We start from the raw sequence: 17,951 nt of genomic DNA, 5'->3' as shown, positions 1-17,951 counted from the left end.
GTAATTCCTAACATAAATCATACCTACCAGCAATGGTAGTCGTAAGTAACAGTAACAATGAAGTAATACAACTCTTGGTGACCATGGACTTTACCATCTTTTTTTTTTTAAAGTGTTATCAAAGAGGAAGTCTCATTGTGTCCCAGAAAACATTTCACTTCTAGGAGTTAGAAAGGAGGTTCTTTCCTTTGAACGATTCCAAAGCCTTAATTAAGATCTTTCCAGTTGGACTTCTAAGGCACAAATGATGGTCAAGTGGGCTGGAATAGCTTCTCCCTTTGCCAAAGTGTGAGTGACAGGCACAGTTTACATAGGCAAGGCAGCTGCCTCTCTTTAAGGCAACTTGTTTTCTCCGGATCTTTATAAATATTGTAATATTTTATGTTTCTAGGGGATAAAAATGTTGGAAAGAAACATACAAATAGGATCAGAACATTTGTGTTCTGATTTCCTTAAACTGGCAAAAAACTAGATGTATAGAATAAATCAATCATAAAATTCATAAAGAGGAAACATTTAAAATGCATGTGTTTTAGCCACACTGCTAGTAACCCTTCTGATTAGCTCCAAATATCTTGGTATAGGCAGTATATAATTTAAAGAATATTATTTAAAGTAATTGTTTAATATTCACTGAAGAACATGTTGCTTCTAAAATGTAAAAGAAAGAAAAGTTCAGAAAACATCATTATGGGAAATACTTTGTTTTTAATTCAAGAGAAGCATCATTGGAAGTCCCCATATCAGGCTCAACTGCCAAACAGCAGTCTTTAAGACCCACAGTCTGTATTACGTGGCCTTCATTTAATTGTACAGTTAGCACTGCTGTGGTTTATTAAGAATAACACAGGCAGAAATGGCATAATACTTACAAGACCTTGTTAAAGAGCCTATGGTTTCTACCACTAACACAAATACAATCAAATAACACACTACAGTGTGCCTATGAAGAAGCACTCAAAATCAATAGCTTGCTGAATATTGTGCTCACAATCAATGATGGCGTTTTTTTTTAACTAAAGGCTTATTCTGCAAGTGTGTGTAATAAAATAACAGCAACAAAATTAACTAGAGCTTTTAAAACCACTATCAGGCAAATGACATGAGTCTCTACAAAAGCAACCTTTCGATAAAGCATCTTTGTATTTTCTAGACTTACAGAACAGCTCTCTCTGAGTATTAAACAACCAGATTTTAATTATTTTGTTTACTTTTACCTAGACTGCATCAGGCATCTTAATTTCAAATATGTTGGTGGGAAAATATATTTCAAGTAAAGATTTGTATCCCTCAGTATCTATGTGCCCTCTCTAGAAGGGCATTTAAATCTTACCAGAATCTGTTTTAAAATCTGTACATGCTTTTGTTGGAAACATTACTTAAGCATTCCTCCTGAAAATTAGGATCTACATGCATTAGCCATGATCACAGGGCTCTCAGGTGCACAGACTAGAGACTCTCCCCTAAAATCTATGGCTCTCCTTTGTTATAGTTCATCACTGTACTCCCAGTCCTCTCAACCTCCTTTGCCTCATCCTTCTCATCCGAGATGGCCATTTTAATATAGTCACTGCTTCTCCCTAGGCTTTGAGAGATATTGTTTTCTCTATGGTGCGTGTGCTTTGAATGTACATTATTACATTAGGTGCTGGGTGCCAAGGGAGATCAGAAGCAGGCATTGCATCCTCTGGTACTGTAGCCATGGATGGTCATGAAGCAACATTGTAAGGAAGGCGCAGGGGTGGGTCCAAGTTCTGGCTGTATCATCAGAAAGCTGCTCTTTCACCTTAATCAGAACAGGAAGCAGAGAGAGAGAAGAATAACGCTGTCACTCAGCTTGCTTTCTCCTCTTCTGTTTGTGTTTCATATGAGATCCCATCTGTGTGTGGTGCCTCCCCCAACATGCATGGCATGTTTTCTTCCCTCTGTTAGTCATCTCTGGAAACACCCTCTCAGACACAGACACACCCGCAAAGTGCTAACCCCTATCATGTTTCTTAGCCTGCTCAAGCTGACAATGAAGATTAGCCATTGGACCTAAAGGTAACACAGTACAGCACTGCACAGGGTAGCCACCCCACGTTAGTGCTGAGGATGTGCAAGCAAACCTATGTGCTGTCAGTTATGCCAAAACAAAGCAAGCAGAGTTAATAAATAACTAGCTTACTGGCTCATATACTTACCACACCATTCCTTTGTCATTATTTTAGAGAATAATTAAAAAAAACTACTGAGATAGTATGTTGTCACATCAGCAGCTGCTTCATGTATCGAGACAGCTATATCAGGGTCCTTTCAGCAAAATCTTGCTGGCATGTGCAATAGTGTCTGCATTTGGTGGCTGATTATGGGATGGATCCCGGGGTGGGCAAATGGATGTATCTGGAGGATATCATCCTGAGTGAGGTAACCCAATCACAAAAGAAGACACTTGATATGCACTCACTGATAAGGGGATATTAGCCCAGAAACTTAGAATACCCAAGCTACAACTTGCAAAACACAAAAAAAATCAAGAAGAGGGAAGACCAATGGGTGGATGTTTCATTCCTCCTTAGAATAGGGAACAAAACACCCATGGAAGGAGTTCCAGAGACAAAGTTTGGAGCTAAGACGGAAGGATGGACAGGTAGTTATTTCAATAATCCCAAAATGTTAAAGTCTATGTACAAACAAAAACTTTAATTTTCTGTAGTAAAATCCACTTTTCATTCTAGTGAATCCTAAGTGTTCACTGTAACAGATGACGCTGTTGACATTTCAAATTCTTTTGAAAACTATATATGAATATTTTCTGCTTGTTTTTGTTTTTGTTGTTTTGTTTTTTGTTTTGTATCATTTGAAATGAAGTATCTCTATAAAGCTCTGACCACTGTCTGGGCATCCGAAGCACTGGGATTAAAGGTGTGTTCCACCACACCTGGCCCAAATCTTAAACTAAGTGTATACTACAATTTCCAGCATCTTTCAGAAAAATGAATGGTATCTGTGGTGGTTTGAATAGGAATAGCGCCCATAGACTCATGTGTTTGAATGCCTGGTCCATAAGGAATGGAACTCTCAGGAGGTGTGCTGTTATTGGAGTAGGTACAGCCTTGTTGGAGGACTGAGGTTTCAGAAGCTCAAGTTATTCTTTACTTCTGCTACCTTCAGATCCAAGATGTTGAGTTCTCAGCTTCTACTCGAGCACCTTGTCTGTCTGCATGCTGCCGTGACAATGATGTAGTACACCTCTGAAACTGTGAGCCAGCTCCAATTAAATATTGTCCTTCCTATGAGTTCCTATAGTCATGGCGCCTCTTCACAGAAATAGAAACTTGGTTTTTTATTGGTTTTTATTTATTTACATTTCAAATGTTATCCTCTTCTCCAGTTTCCCCTCCGCAAACCCCATCCCCTCTCCCCTGCTTTTATGAGGGTGCTCCCCCACCCACCCACCCACCCACTGCTGTCTCAGTGCCCTAGTATTCCCATATGCTGGAGCATTGAGCATCCACAGGATCAAGGTCCTCCCCTCCCATTGATGCCAGATAAGGTCATCCTCTGCTACATATGCAGCTGGAGCCACAGGTCCCTCTATGTGTACTCCTTGGTTGGTCTCTGGGAGCTCTGGGGTGGGGTGTCTGGTTAGTTGATACTGTTGTTCTTCCTATGGGATTGCAAACCCCTTCAGCTCTTTTAGTCCTTTCCCTAACTCCTCCATTGGGATCCCAGGGCTCAGTCTGATGGTTGGCTGTGAGAATCTGCATTTGTATTGGTCAAGCACTTGCAGAGTCTCTCAGGGGACAGTGATACCAGGCTTCTGTTAACTAATACAATATCTCTTAAGAATCAGTTAACAAGCCCTTTTCTACTTGTATTGTTCTGTAAGCTTTCACAGGATCTCAAGTAAATACATCCCAATACGACCAGAAAGGTCTTTGTTTCAAGTAAAGATTGTGTCTATGTTTACATAACACACCAAATTCTGTTTATACATTACATACAAACTCTATATATTATTAAGTTTATGATATACTTCATTGATTTTCTGAAGCTTTGAGCCTACTGAGATATCTAAGAGTCACATTTAAATGACTTGAGACAATTTTTCTGGTTAAATTCTAAATTTGTCTTTGAATTTAACTGCAATACAATGCCCCAAATTAGTGACATGTGCAATATAATCCCTCAAGTGGCGCTTTGTGTGTGTGTGTGTGTGTGTGTGTGTGTGTGTGTGTGTGAGAGAGAGAGAGAGAGAGAGAGAGAGAGAGAGAGACTCAAGGTCTTTGACATCATCATATAACAACTGTGAGGTTCCACACTAGTAATATAAACACAAAAATCTTTCAGAACTTGTAATAAATAGAAGCCATTTTACTTTGCATCCTGGCGAGCAAGGTGCATGCTGTATCCCTTTAACAGAACATGATGCAAAGCTGTGCAAATTGGTCTGGATTTGCCTGGAGATGCCAGAGAATTATTAGTGAAGTGGGAGATAGAAATTTACATGTTTTTTGAGGCAAAAACGCAATAATGGTACCTTTGCCATTATTGATTCTGCAGTTAGAATCAAGATATGTATGAAACATGACTTATCCTATGTTACATTTGTCAGGCACCATTAATAAATGATGTGACTAAACTAAAGAACCGAGTTTGCCAGCTGAGCAGTAGTAGAGCACACCTTAAATCCTGGCACTTGGGAGGCAGAATCAGGTGGATCTCTATGAGTTCGAGGCCAGCCTGGTCTACAGAGAGAGTTCCAGGACAGTCAGGGCTACACAGAGAAACCCCATCTCAAAAACAAATGTTTTTTGAATTTGTCAGAAATAAAAATAAATTATCTTCTGTCAATTAGCATTATTGCAAATGCAGGTGTGGACTCAAAAAAAATTTAATAGTAAAAAGATAGAAGTGCTTAATATGTTACGAACATTTAGTGATTCCAAAGTGCTGGGTGCTTGAGATGCAGCAGGGCAAATGGTAGGCGGAGGCAGTTCTTTGACAGACTCCCTTCAGGGAAGGGAGGCAGAGTAAACAGACAACTTAGTAAAGGCAGGAGATGCAGGGCGAGGAGAGTGAAGCGGGCTGCTCCCAGTGCAGTGCGCAGGGGAGCATCCTGGGATACTCAGCATGATGCAGTAAGAGATGTTAACTCTGCACACATTAGAGGAGAGATCAGCACATACAAGGACCTGAAGAGAGAGAGGCCTTGGTGTAGTTGGGAAATGAGTGTGAGTTTAGTGCACCAGGGTGAGGAGGAAAGTTGGAGCATCCTGCTATCAGACACAGATAGGCCAAACTGTGGCAAGATCTCACAGACTGTGGTAGAAACTGAATTTTATTTAAAGTGTGATGGGAGACCTTTGGAAGTAGTTAGGTTAAGAAGTCACATGAGATGAGAAGGGAGACTGATTACATGAGCAATCATGGTGGTTTGAACCTCGGGGATGCTGTGAAGATAGAGAGAAGTGAGGGAAATGCTTTGGAATTGGTGTTGACATGACGAGGGAATGAACTGGATATGGAAGACGAGGGAAGAGAGGAGACGCTGATTTCCACATGTAAAATGTTAACTGTTACTTTATACCAAAGGCATGATCCCAAAAGTAAAGCCCGCCCTTCCTCCAAGGGAAAACTTTCCCTCTGAGAAATATTCTGAGCCTGGCTTAACCCCCATCCCTGCCCCCCAAAAGAATAAAATAGTAAGCTAGGGAGAAGGATAAAATTCACGCGTTCATCAAAGAGGCAAGTACTGGAATTTACACAGAAACTCAGAATGGAAGTGTTGCAAAACTGAGTTGTGGTGACGCTGCACAAAAGGATGTTTCACTAATTGCAGACCTGTGCATTCAAAAGAAGAGATATTTAAATTGTACTTCAAAGAATCCCGAAAATAATAGTAGAAAATATACCAAAGTACTAACAATGGCTCTTTTTGGAAGATGTAATTATGGAGAACAGAACTCTTCTCTATATCACTATAATTCTTTAAACACTTTTAGAATGAATATATAATAATTGCAACGGCTGTAATTTTCTAACATTTCTTTACCCTACAGACATGTAAAGCATGCAACAAATATTTCTAATAATGGTCTTTGATGGGAGGGACCTTTGCCCTCTTTTTTTTTTCCCCTTCCTAGGATGAACAGAACTCTGTAAGCCACCAGGAGAGTGGGGGCAAAATACAATTCCAATAACAGAAACAGCACACAGTAAAGGAGACAGAATTTTTTAAACACAGAACCAGCAGGTGCCTATTCCTAGGTTTCTTTTACATGGGAGAATAAACTTTAAGATGTTTAAACCAAATGAAATTGGGCCTTTTACTTGGACATAAACCTAATCCTAACTTTTAAAAAAAATCCTTAGAATCAGCAGTGAAGTTTCTAAACAACGTAGCCAGAACACGGATGCTACACTTAAGGAAGATGCGGAGATGGCTGCGTGGTAAAAGAGTATCTGAAAATGCAGGTTCCATTTCCAGCTCCCACAGGGTGACTCACAACCTCTGTTACTTCAGTTCCAGGTGATCTGATATCTCTTCTTACCTCCGTGGGTACCAGGTAAGCACATGGTGTATATGCAGATAGAAAAAAAACACTCTTTCATGTAAAACAAAATAAATAATGCACAGTTTTTTAAAAGATGATTTGCCAAAAAGAGATGCGCAGATGGTAAATCAATTTATACAATTATGCTCAACATGGCTGAGCGTTGAGGAAATGTAAATCAAAACCAAATGAATTATCACTTTAAATATATCAAGAGACATAGAATAAAATAAAAATAGAAGACCAGATGCCAGCAAGGGCCTGGAAGAATAGATTATACATACAATGATGGTGACGATATAAAATAGATGCTTTCTGGGAAGCATGTTACTTTGTTCAGAGACCAGACACTCAGCTACACAATTAATACACGTATAGCCTAAGGAAGTAAAGACAGGTTCTCACAAAAATCACGGAAATGAATATTTTGAGTAGGTCCATTCAGAATAAACGAGAAGCAAACTATAGCCTTTGCTGGATAGATGGTTAAACAAAGCATAGCACCTCTGTGCTGGTTAGCTTTTTTTCGACTTGACACAAGGTAGCATCATTTTGAAAGAGGGAGCTACAATTGAGAAAACACTCCCGTCAGCTTTGCCTGTGGGCAAGCCTGTTGTACATTTTCTTGATTGATGATTGAGGTGGGAGAGCCTGGTCTACTGGGGTCAGTGCCACCCATGAGCTCCTCAGAGAAGCAATAAAACTAAGCAAGCAGTGTCTATCTATGCCTTCTGCTTTAGTTCCTGCCTCCAGGGGCCTGCCTTGAGTTCCTGCTCTGGCTTCTCTTGATGGTGGGCTGCAAAGTGTGATGTGAAATAAACCCTTCCCCTGTTTTTTGGTCATGATCTTTATCACAGCAAGGGGAAAAAAACTAAACTAGAAATAGGTCCCAGGATCATGGGTGTTATTGATTGTGACAGATCGTGGCCATGTTATTCTAAGGAAGATTATGGAAGGTATTTGGAACTTTGGGCTGGAAAAATGACTGAGTTTTCCAAGCTTAATATACTATTTGGGAGCTTGAGAGATAAAGCTGATAGTAGTGCAAACAGGGCTGGCCTGGTGTCCGAGAGGCAGCAGGGAAGGGCCCAGGGATAAGCTTCAAGCTTCAAAGACATGCCCACAGTGACCTAATTCCAGTTAGCGCCCCCCTCCTCAAAGTTTCCATCTCCCAAAATAACATCAAAAATTAGGACCAAGTCTTCAACCTTGAGAATGTGGGAAGCTTTTGTAGCCAAACCAAAACAATCCGCTTCCATTAAATCCTCTTACTTCACAAACTTCAGGCCCAGGTGGGCTGCAGGCCTGATTAGACAGAACAGGGGCATCTGCACAGGGAGGAGTGCATCAGGCTCGTGACCCTCAGGGCCCACACCCTCACACCCACGTGTCCCATGTCACACCCATAACCAGTGTGGAGATAGGGAAGGAAGAGAAGGCTGAATTCTGTAGTAAAAGCAGAAAGAAACTTCATCTTTGGATTCTAGAATAGAGGATTAAGTAACCAAGTATCTGTTTTCTAATTATGTGAATGGCCCAAAATGCAGAAATTAGGACTCAATTTGGATTCCCAGAACCCATTAAAATACAAACAAACAAACAAACCAAAAAAAAAAAAAAAGGAAGAGGAGGAGGGAGAAGAGGAGGAGAAAAGAAATAGAAGCCGAAACAGGGTGTGGCACTGTGTCTCTACTGCACCGGTGTTTACAGTAGAAAAGGCAGAGGCAAGCAGCTCCTTAGAGCTTGCTAACCAGTCAGTCTGGCAAAATGGTGAGTACTGGGTTCAGTAAAAGACAGGACTCAAAAGATAAGGTGAGAGTGATGGAGGAAGACACTGTGTCAACGCACAGCCTTCATATGCATGTGCACGCGCTTTTAGACATACAACCCAAAGTGCAAACTTGAAGGAAGGCTGCTCATGTTTTTGCCCAGGAATGGAGCAGAGGGCAGCTTCATAAAACAGAAAGCAGAAAAGCATTAATCTGATTTAATAAGTCAAGAGCACTGCAAGTCCTATATGTACGATTCAAAGTGCAAAGGTATTTCCTACATATCTAAACATGTTTTTCTGAATTACACATTGGCAACATGTATGGGCAGATGCACACACACATGTGTGATCTTTTATCCATGTGTGACTCCATCATTTTCCAGTAATTTTCAGTCTAGACTAAGTATAAGCATAGTAGAATTTCTTCATTATTCAATTTCCAGTTTCCTGAATAAAGTACTACAAATATGAGCTGGGTTTTGGCTCGTGGTATGACAGTTTTGATGGGAGTGGAACAGCAAAACAATTACTGCTGGAAGTTTATGTTGGAAGCCAGTTCCTATCAAGGATGAGAAAAAAAAAATGACACCCTGACTCCCCCCAAGCTCCTGTGGCAAACCGCCATGCTCTTCTCAATTCTCACTAGAAGTAGCATTCATGTGTGTTGTACCTTTTTCCTAGGAATGATCGTCGAAGAATCGGTGAGGCTAACTCCAATCAGAAGGGATTCTGACTAGCCGATGTCTGGCCAACAAGCAGGAACTGCTTGCTCCAAATGCCCAGAGAACAGTGGGAGTCTGCGCTGCATGGTGACCTGTGATTGCCTTTGGATACATTCTTCCATAATCAGAAACAGATTTCGGGTGTTAGCCAAAGTTGACATCACTATCTTTCAAGATTGCCGTTTGCATTCATGTGAAACTCAACTCTTTAGGCTAGAGCAGTATTTGTGCTGATTATAATAAGAAGGTACACACTGTTTAGAATTACGCATTCCATTCATCTTTATGGCTGTTTGTGTGTCACTTTCTCCATTGCTGTGTCCAAAAATCTGACAAAAACTTAAGGGTTTATTTGGGTTCATGGTCTAGGGGCATACATCTATCATGGTGGGGAAGACATAGAGCCTGGTACAGCTTGGCTCATGGTGACAGAGATGTGCAGTCGCTGATTTTTTTTTCAGGGTATCAACCAGGAAGCAGAGAGATTGAGCTGAAAGCAGTGCTGGGCTGCAACACATGAAGCCCATTCCTTCTAAACATCCACTTCTTTAGGCTAGATCCAACGTAGCAATTCAGCAATCTCCACCCCAAACAATGCCATCAGCTGGTGAACATCAAGTGTTCAAACACATGAGCTGATGTGGGCCATTTCACACTCAAACTGTAACCGTTTGCCCCAGAGCCCATGGGCTCATGTTTATCTCAAATGCAAAGTTTATGCAGTCCAACTTCAAAAGCCCCCATTACAGGCAAACACTGTTCGAAAGTCCAAAGCCTACTCTGAGATGTGAGGCAACATTTTAACTGTGAACCCCTGTTAAACAAAACAAAACTGATACACACACACACACACACACACACACACATACACCAGGACAAACCCTGTATCTATATCCATCACCTGAGGTGCATGGTGACATCATGTAGGCTCCAACAACCTTGGATAGTCCTGCCTGTCTTAATTTGCTTTCTATCATGATGATGAAGACAATCCCCAAAAGCAACTTGGATAGGGAAGGGGTTCTTTGGCTCATAGAACCTAATCACAGTCCAGCATGAAGGGAGAAAGAGCGGGAACTCAAGAATTAAAGCAGAGACCATATGAAGTGGGACTGGGCTGCATCTCAGGCTGACAGAGCAGACCTTGACAGTGTTGATTGTCAGTGTTCTGAGTCTCACGGAATGGTCAAAGAAAGAGGGTCACTCAAGGACGAATTAAGGCCTTGCTGGCAGCAGGGAGACCCAGCCTCAGTGGACTGAATGTCAAAGGGCTGCACAAAAGCTTATGATTGATTGTTACAAAGATGATGGCTTTTGGAGTAAAACAAGTTCCTCATACCAAAGCCCCTAATCTAACCTATACATTTCCTGAAGGAAAACACCACGCCCCTGCAACTTCAGCCCTTACTGTGACTGCTCTCAGCACTCAATAATGCAACACATTCCAGGTGTGCCAGGGCTGTCCTGTGACCAACGTCATGCAAAGGCTGTAAAGCTCCTTCAGAAAAACAACGTAGATAATAGCAAACAATCACCGTTCTCTACAGTGACTTCTTCAAGGTCAAAGCACGTCTAGAAAACTATTTCATTCTAATGTTTACCCTATACAGAATGAGTGTACTAGATTTCCTGTTACAGATAGCCATATAGTGCTGGTTTTTAGGGTTGCAGAAAACAGGAGTTACATGGTCATGCATGCTACTCAGAAGTTCCATAGAGCCATGCAGTCAGACAGTAGCAGGGTCTGATGTCCTGGAGGAGCTCCTGAGAAGCCACTGTGTGAACCTGTGTAAATGAAGCTTAATTTATGAGAGAGAGAGAGAGAGAGAGAGAGAGAGAGAGAGAGAGAGAGAGAGAGAGCTCAAGAATATTGGAGATGCTGAGAACACTGAAGGGACTTCAGACAGGACTTTGTGTTATCTATGCTGCAGCAGAAAAGCTGTAGGGCCATGTCCTGCTTAGATTTGATTGTTTTTTGTTTTTTTGGTTTTTTTTTTTAATGCCAGTTTGCTATGAGGCTGGGTCATCTGAGAAGAGAACATTCCAATTGAGAAAAATCCCTCTACTAGATTAGCATATAGGCAAGCCTGTGGGGCATTTTCTTTGTTAATGATTGATGTGGGAGGGCAGAGCCTTTAGTACAAATCTCAGTAGAGTCCTTGTTCCCCCTTGGAACCTAGTGGGTACAGTTTTTTTCTTAATTTATAAGAACTTTTATTTCTTTTCCTCCGTCTCCCTTTGTATTTGTTCTGCCCTCCCACACGTCCTTCTGAGTTATGAGTTAAGCTGTACTTACAGCAGTCTAGGGGTTCCATGCCTTCCATGCCCAAGCTTCTCCATATTCCTCCCACAAAGCAGTTTGTTGTTGTTGTTGTTGTTGTTTCTAGAAGTCCTGAAACTCCCTAGGTAGACCATGCTGGCCTCAAACTCAGAGATCGCCTGCCTTTGTCTTCCAAGTGCTGGGATCAAAGGCCTGCACCACTATGCTTGGGTTCCACAAAGCAGTTTTAAGGCCTAAGAAGGATATAGTCAAGTCCACCACAACAATGATCACACTCTCTCAAAATGAATTTGCTTCATTGGTTACTTTTCTCACTGTTATAACTGAATACTTGACAAGGAACAACTTAAAGGAAGATTTATTTTAGTTCACTGTTTGGTGGGGTCATGATGGAGGGGATAGTTTAGTTTTGGGGGGGGTGCAGTGGGGGCAGGAACATTCAGTAGCTGCTTGTTACATGGTGTCTTAGTTAGGGTTTTACTGCTGTGAACAGACACCATGACCAAGGCAATTCTTATTTGGACAACATTTAATTGGGGTTGAGTTCAGAAATTCAGTCCATTATTATCAAGTCAGGAGCATGGCAGTGTTCAGGGCAGGCATGGTGCAGGGGAAGCTGAGAATTCTATATCTTCATCTGAAGGCTACTAGGAAAACACCAACTTCTACATTGCGCAGAGCTTCAAAGCCTGCCCCAACAGTGACACACTTTCTCCAGCAAGGCCACACCTCCAAATACTGCCACTCCCTGGGAAAAGCATATTCAAACCACCACACAAGGCAACAACCAAGAGGCAGGCTGCACAGGTTGGAAGCAAGGCTCCACCACTATCTGCTAGACCCACTTCCCAGCAGCACAATTCCTCCAGCTAAGCCCAAGCTCCCAAAGATTCTATTGCCTCCCAAAGAAATGCCATTAGCTGGGGACCAAGTATTCAAAGAATTTGGGGGGCATTTCACATTCAAACCACAACAGCATACACACACACACACACACACACACCAAATGCATGCTTAGTGCCCATTGAGTTCAGGAGAGGACATTGGATCCCCTGGGACTGGAATTATAGATGGTTGTAAACCTCTACATGGTGCTAAGAACCAAACCTAGGTCCTCTCAAAGAGTAGCCAGTACTTCTAACCACAACTATCTCTCCAGGTCCAATACATAATAAAGACAAAATAACAAGATACCCTACAGTACTTCTCGGGTAACAAATCTCTAGATAACTCTTCTCTCTAGATCAAAGTTCAGGAGTACTTTGTAAGCTAATGAACACAACTTTTATTTTCTTCTTAGGCCCAAGAATTGTACAAGCATTTAAAACCCAGACCAGATCATTGAAAATAAGCATGACTTTAAATTGTGAAATCTCTTTAAATGCAGGTTTCATTATTGTTCACCACTGACGTCATGTTGTTCTCTAATTGCTTCTGCCATTTCAAACTTCGGTTTAGAGAAGAGACAATACTCAACTTTTAAGTAAGAACCGAGTCACAAAGGCATAAGGCAGTGTTAAATATTCAGGCTTTTAATTCTGATGGGCAACAACACAGAGCCACATGTTCTTTAGACATCAGAATGAGCCCCAAGAAGTAGTTTATAAATTACTTCCATTATTACACAGATTGGACAGATTTCTGACTCCTATATGCAAGTTATGTATGTAGCTGCCTTACTGTCCTTACTGAGTTATTAATTAGTATTTTGTAATGGAAAGAGATACTAAGTCATTGTCCATCTTGAGCTGCTTTAAACGATTGCTACAGACTAGGCCACTCATAATAAATAAAAATTTATTGGCTCATGATCCTTGATGCTGGAAAATCCTAGAACAAAGGATGGGTCTCTTGGGAAGGCCTTCCATCCGTGGGAGAAAACAGGACAGAGGAAGGGAGGCAAAAGGACAGAAGATATTCCCTCCAAACCCACACTGTCACAATGAGCCACTCTTGAAATGCTCCATTGATGAAGTGCTGTTTCTGTGGCTAGCCACCATTCTCTGTTCCCATCCCTCAGTGAATTTCAATACCTGTTTTTTTGTTTTTTTTTTTTTCAGAGAAACACTCCAGTGTAGCACACAGTGATCTGTTTGAAAGCCACATTGCTTTCCTTTCAGTGAAATGTTTAGTTTTACTAAGTCCTCCATCCTAATGACCTTGGTAGCTGCTGCAGGAGTAGTGCCTTTAAGGCACTTTTTCTCATTTGCTATTAGTTCTTTGAGAATTTCCTGTAACACATATTGATCATATTCATGCTTCCCTAGGACTTCTCACAGACCCACCTCCCCTTCCACAGCCACTCAGCTTTGTGGTCCCCCCCCCCACACTCCCATTTTAAAGAAACTCCATCAAGATCAGTTTGTGATGCCCATGTGTTCTTGGATGTGTGACCTTCACTGTATGGTGGTCTATACAACAGGGGCCACAATCTCAGAGAAAACTGCCTCTCTCTTTTCGAGCAGTCATCAAATGACAATAGCTTCTCAACTGGGGGGATGGGACTTGGTGCTGCCCTCCTTTCTCAATACAGGGATTTTGTCTGGCCTGAGTCTACAAAGGTCTTGTGCATGCCATCTCAACTGCTGAATTCATATATGCAACTGCCCTGTTGTGTTCTGGAAACAGTTTTCTTGTAATCATTCACCATCTTTGGTTCTTATGGTTTTCCTGCACCCTGTTCTACCAGAATCACTAAGCCCTGGGAGGAGGAAGTATGATAGAGATGTTTATTTTAGGGCTGAGCAATTGATACTCTTATTCTCTGCACACTGACCACTTGTGGGTCTATGTGTTAATTGCTATCCACTGCAAAAAGAAGCCTTTCTCATGAGGGTTGAGAGATCCACTTATCTGTGAGTATAACGATTAGTCACCAGGAGTCAGTTTAATACTGTGTCCTTTTAGCAGGGTAATAGTAGTAGGTTCTCATCCAGGGTCTATCACCAATCTAGCCACAGGCTCTTGGCTATGATAATAGTACAAGCTATAGGTTTTCACTTGTAGTGTGGATTTAAATTAAATTAGCAAGTGGCTGTTTACTTCCATGACATTTGTGTCACTACTGCACCAGTGGGCATGTCTTGCTGGTCTGGTCATTATTGTACCTCACAGGGCTCACAGATGGGTAAGATTCGTGGATCTTTTTCTCTTCTATTAGTGTATATAGCACCTTCTAGAACTATAAAAGCTAGCAAGGTACCTGGGTTCAAATCCCATCATGCACCTAAGAAGCTGTGCATAGCCCTGTATGCCTGCTATTCCAGCACTGGGAAATGGGCAGAGACAGGAGGATCATTGGGATTGGCTGCCCAACACATTGTTCTGAGTTCAATGAGATCCTGTCTCAACAGAGTAAGGTGGAAATCTATACAGCAGAATATCCTACACCATTCTTTGATCTCTTCATAGATGTATAAACCCACACATGCACACACATTACACTCACACCCATACATACACGAAATATACAGTAAATATTTTCTTAAAACTATTGAAAAGCTACACAAAGTGAATTATGAGAAATCTGTGAATTAGCCTACACTATGGACTCTGAAGTTCTTATTTTGATCTCATACTATAATTTGCATCAAGGACATTAATACGAACAAAACTATAAGCCCTCTTTCTGTTTTATTCCCTTTTGGTGTACCAATTTAGAAAAAAAGAATTCACAATCTCATGGTGTGACATTTATCTGCAAAGTATGCCCTTTTATTCTACCAATGGGTTGAATTTTAAAATCATTACCCTCTAGAATTTATTTTAGCTTATGCTAGATAACCCTGTACTTTGTTTCCTCTAGTGGTCAAGAAAACTATCTCCAAATACAAACCAAAGTATCCTAAAATCACAAAAAGGTACATAGAATCAATTGGCCCTAATGTGTGATATTTAAGAAATGGGTGTTAGTGCTGGAGGACCACAAACTACAGCAGTTGTGAGGTTACTTGTCTGTTTAGTAGAGCAAGTGTGTATCATTTAGTAGAGCAAGTGTGTATCATTTAGTAGAGCAAGTGTGTATCATTTAGTAGAGCAAGTGTGTATCATTTAAGACATGCCCTTGAGTATTCCTGGGTAAACTTCAGTTCATGGTTAAGAGAGGACTGATGGTACATATGGAGATACGGAGATGGGGATGTCCACAGACATGCAGATATTGTTTAACTCAGGATTCTCACTACCCCGCTGTAGTGACTCACACCCTGCCTTTCTCCTGACACCATATGTTCTTCATAGTGGTTCACTAAACTGTGTCACTGGGACAGCTTATTTAAGGCAAGTTTTAAATGATAGAATTATATTTCCCCACATATGCCAGGAAGACTCAGACAGAGCAGATAAGACTAGACTAATTAGGTTGTGAAACAGGCGCTGTGTGAAAGGAGAGAAGGTTCCCACCCATTCCCCTTGACGAGGATGGAAGAGGCCCATGGGCTTGACAACACACATATAGTTAGGGCACTGCCACCTACTTTGTGGCTTCTAACCATTGTGTTTTCTAGACAGAATTCAGGGATTCTGTGGAAGAGTTAGAAGGACAGAAGGCCCTCGAGGAGATGGTGACCCCAAGGAAGATCAGCAGCATCAACTAACCTGGACCCCTAGGATTGGGGGGGACATGGGAGAACTGCCCTCTCAGAGGTGAAGGGGAGGGGTGGGGAGGAACTCTTCAAGGGGGGACCAGGAGGGGGCAGCATTTGAGATGTAAATAAATAACTTTTAAAAAGATATGAAACAGGATCAATATCAGGTTATAATAGGAAAAATTAATCTCTCTCTCTCTCTCTCTCTCTCTGTGTGTGTGTGTGTGTGTGTGTGTGTGTGTGTGTGTGCACTACACAGAACAGATACAGAGGCCAATGGAAATTGGAGTGCTTCTCATTTAGACAATGATGTGTTATTAATCTCATTATTTGAAATAGGAAATGTTGGGGGGAATAGAATTGATATCTTTTGAGAGTAAGAATAACCACTACATTTAGCTCATATTTGTATTAATATTGTTTAATTCTGTGTGGAAGTAACAGGCTGGGAAACTTACATAACAGTAATTTATTTCTCACAGTTCTAAAAGCTAGGAAAGCAAAGATTGCAATGCAGCCTGTATTTTTTGTTGGTTATTAATATGGTAACTTGAAAACTGCATCTTCCAGAGGGTAGAAACATCATATTTGTCTTAGTTACAGCTTCTGTTGCTGTGGGGAAAAAATGGCCAAAAAGAAGATCAGGAGGAAAGGGTTTATTTGACTTACACTTCTATATTGCTGCTCATCATTGATGGAATTCAGCACAGGAATGCAGAGAGAGAAAAAATGGAGGCAGGAGCTGATGCAGAGACCATGGAGGGAGCTGCTTACTCGTCTGCTCCCCATGGCTAACTCAGCCTGCTTCCTTATAGAACCTAGGGATGGAACTACCCACAATGGGCTGGTCCCTTGCCATCAATGACTAGTTAAGAAAATGCCTTAAAGCTCAGATCTTATGGAGGCATTTTCTCAATTCAGGTTCCTTCCTTTCAGATAACTCTGGTTTGTATGTCAAGATTACATAAGATTAGACAGCACAACTGACCCCTTGTCAGCTTGACACACAAACACATCATTATTAAGCCACACCGTTACTTCCTTATTCAGTCTCAAGATCACACATTAAAACCATAAATAAACATAAATTTAAAAATAAATGTAAGCATGCCCCACAGTCTTTTATAAATTCAAACACATTAAAATTTCAGTCTCTTTAAAATATCCAAAATCTCTTTACTTTAGCTTCAGGTAGACTTTTTGGAAAAGGGTAAAAAGCAGCCACATTCTTTACCAAAACATCACAAGAATAGTTCCTAGGCCACATACATCTGCTCTTCTCTGAAATACCTCAAGCCAAGGCCCCCACAGCTTAAATCACCCTCAGCACCACTGTCTTCCATTTTCCTACGATTATGGCCCATAAATTCTGCTTAAAGCATTCAGCTGCTTTACTTATTTATTTATTTATTTAGAGTGAGGGAAAAGTCTCTTTTTTTAATTAGATGATTTCTTCATTTACATTTCAAGTGCTATCCCCTTTCCTAGTTTCCTCTCTGAAAATCCCCTATCTCCTCCCCTACTCCCTGCTCCCCAACCCACCCACTCCCACTTCCTGGCCCTGGCATTCCCCTATACTGGGGCATAGAATCTTCGCAAGACCAAGGGCCTCTCCTCCCATTGATGGCCGACTAGCTGCTACATATGCAGCTAGAGCCACGAGCTCTGGGGGTACTGGTTAGTTCATATTGTTGTTCCTCCTATAGGGCTGAAGACTCCTCAGCTGCTTTTTAAATCTGAAGTCCACATTTCTCTAAACAAAACATGGTCAGATATGTCACAGCAATACCCCAGCCCCTGGTACCAACTTCTGTTTTAGTTAGGGTTTTTATTGCTGTTAAGAAGACACTATGACCACAGCAACTCTTGTAAAAGAAAACATTTAATTGGGGCTGGTTTACAGTTTCAGAGGTTTAGTCCACTACTCTCATGGTGGAAATCATGGTTCAGGCAGATCTGGAATGGGAGAGAAAGCAGAGATTTCTACATCCATTCTGCAGGCACCAGGACCTGACTAAGACTTCCTCCAACAATGCCACACCTACTCCAATA

At 41.3% G+C, this 17,951-nt stretch overlaps 1 non-coding gene across 1 annotated transcript; it reads left to right on the top strand.

Annotated features, from left to right (window-relative positions):
- Nucleotides 1–15,684: 15,684 nt before the first annotated feature.
- On the top strand, nucleotides 15,685–15,814 carry LOC115030799. The gene has a single exon (XR_003836372.1). It is a non-coding gene; the product is annotated as a U6atac minor spliceosomal RNA (small nuclear RNA).
- Nucleotides 15,815–17,951: the final 2,137 nt, after the last annotated feature.

Source organism: Mus caroli, chromosome 3 (assembly GCF_900094665.2).
Source record: "Mus caroli chromosome 3, CAROLI_EIJ_v1.1, whole genome shotgun sequence".
In the NCBI taxonomy this organism is placed as follows: Eukaryota; Metazoa; Chordata; class Mammalia; order Rodentia; family Muridae; genus Mus; species Mus caroli.
The sequence above is the reverse complement of the archived record's forward strand: the minus strand, read 5'-3'. Positions and strand labels throughout refer to the sequence as shown.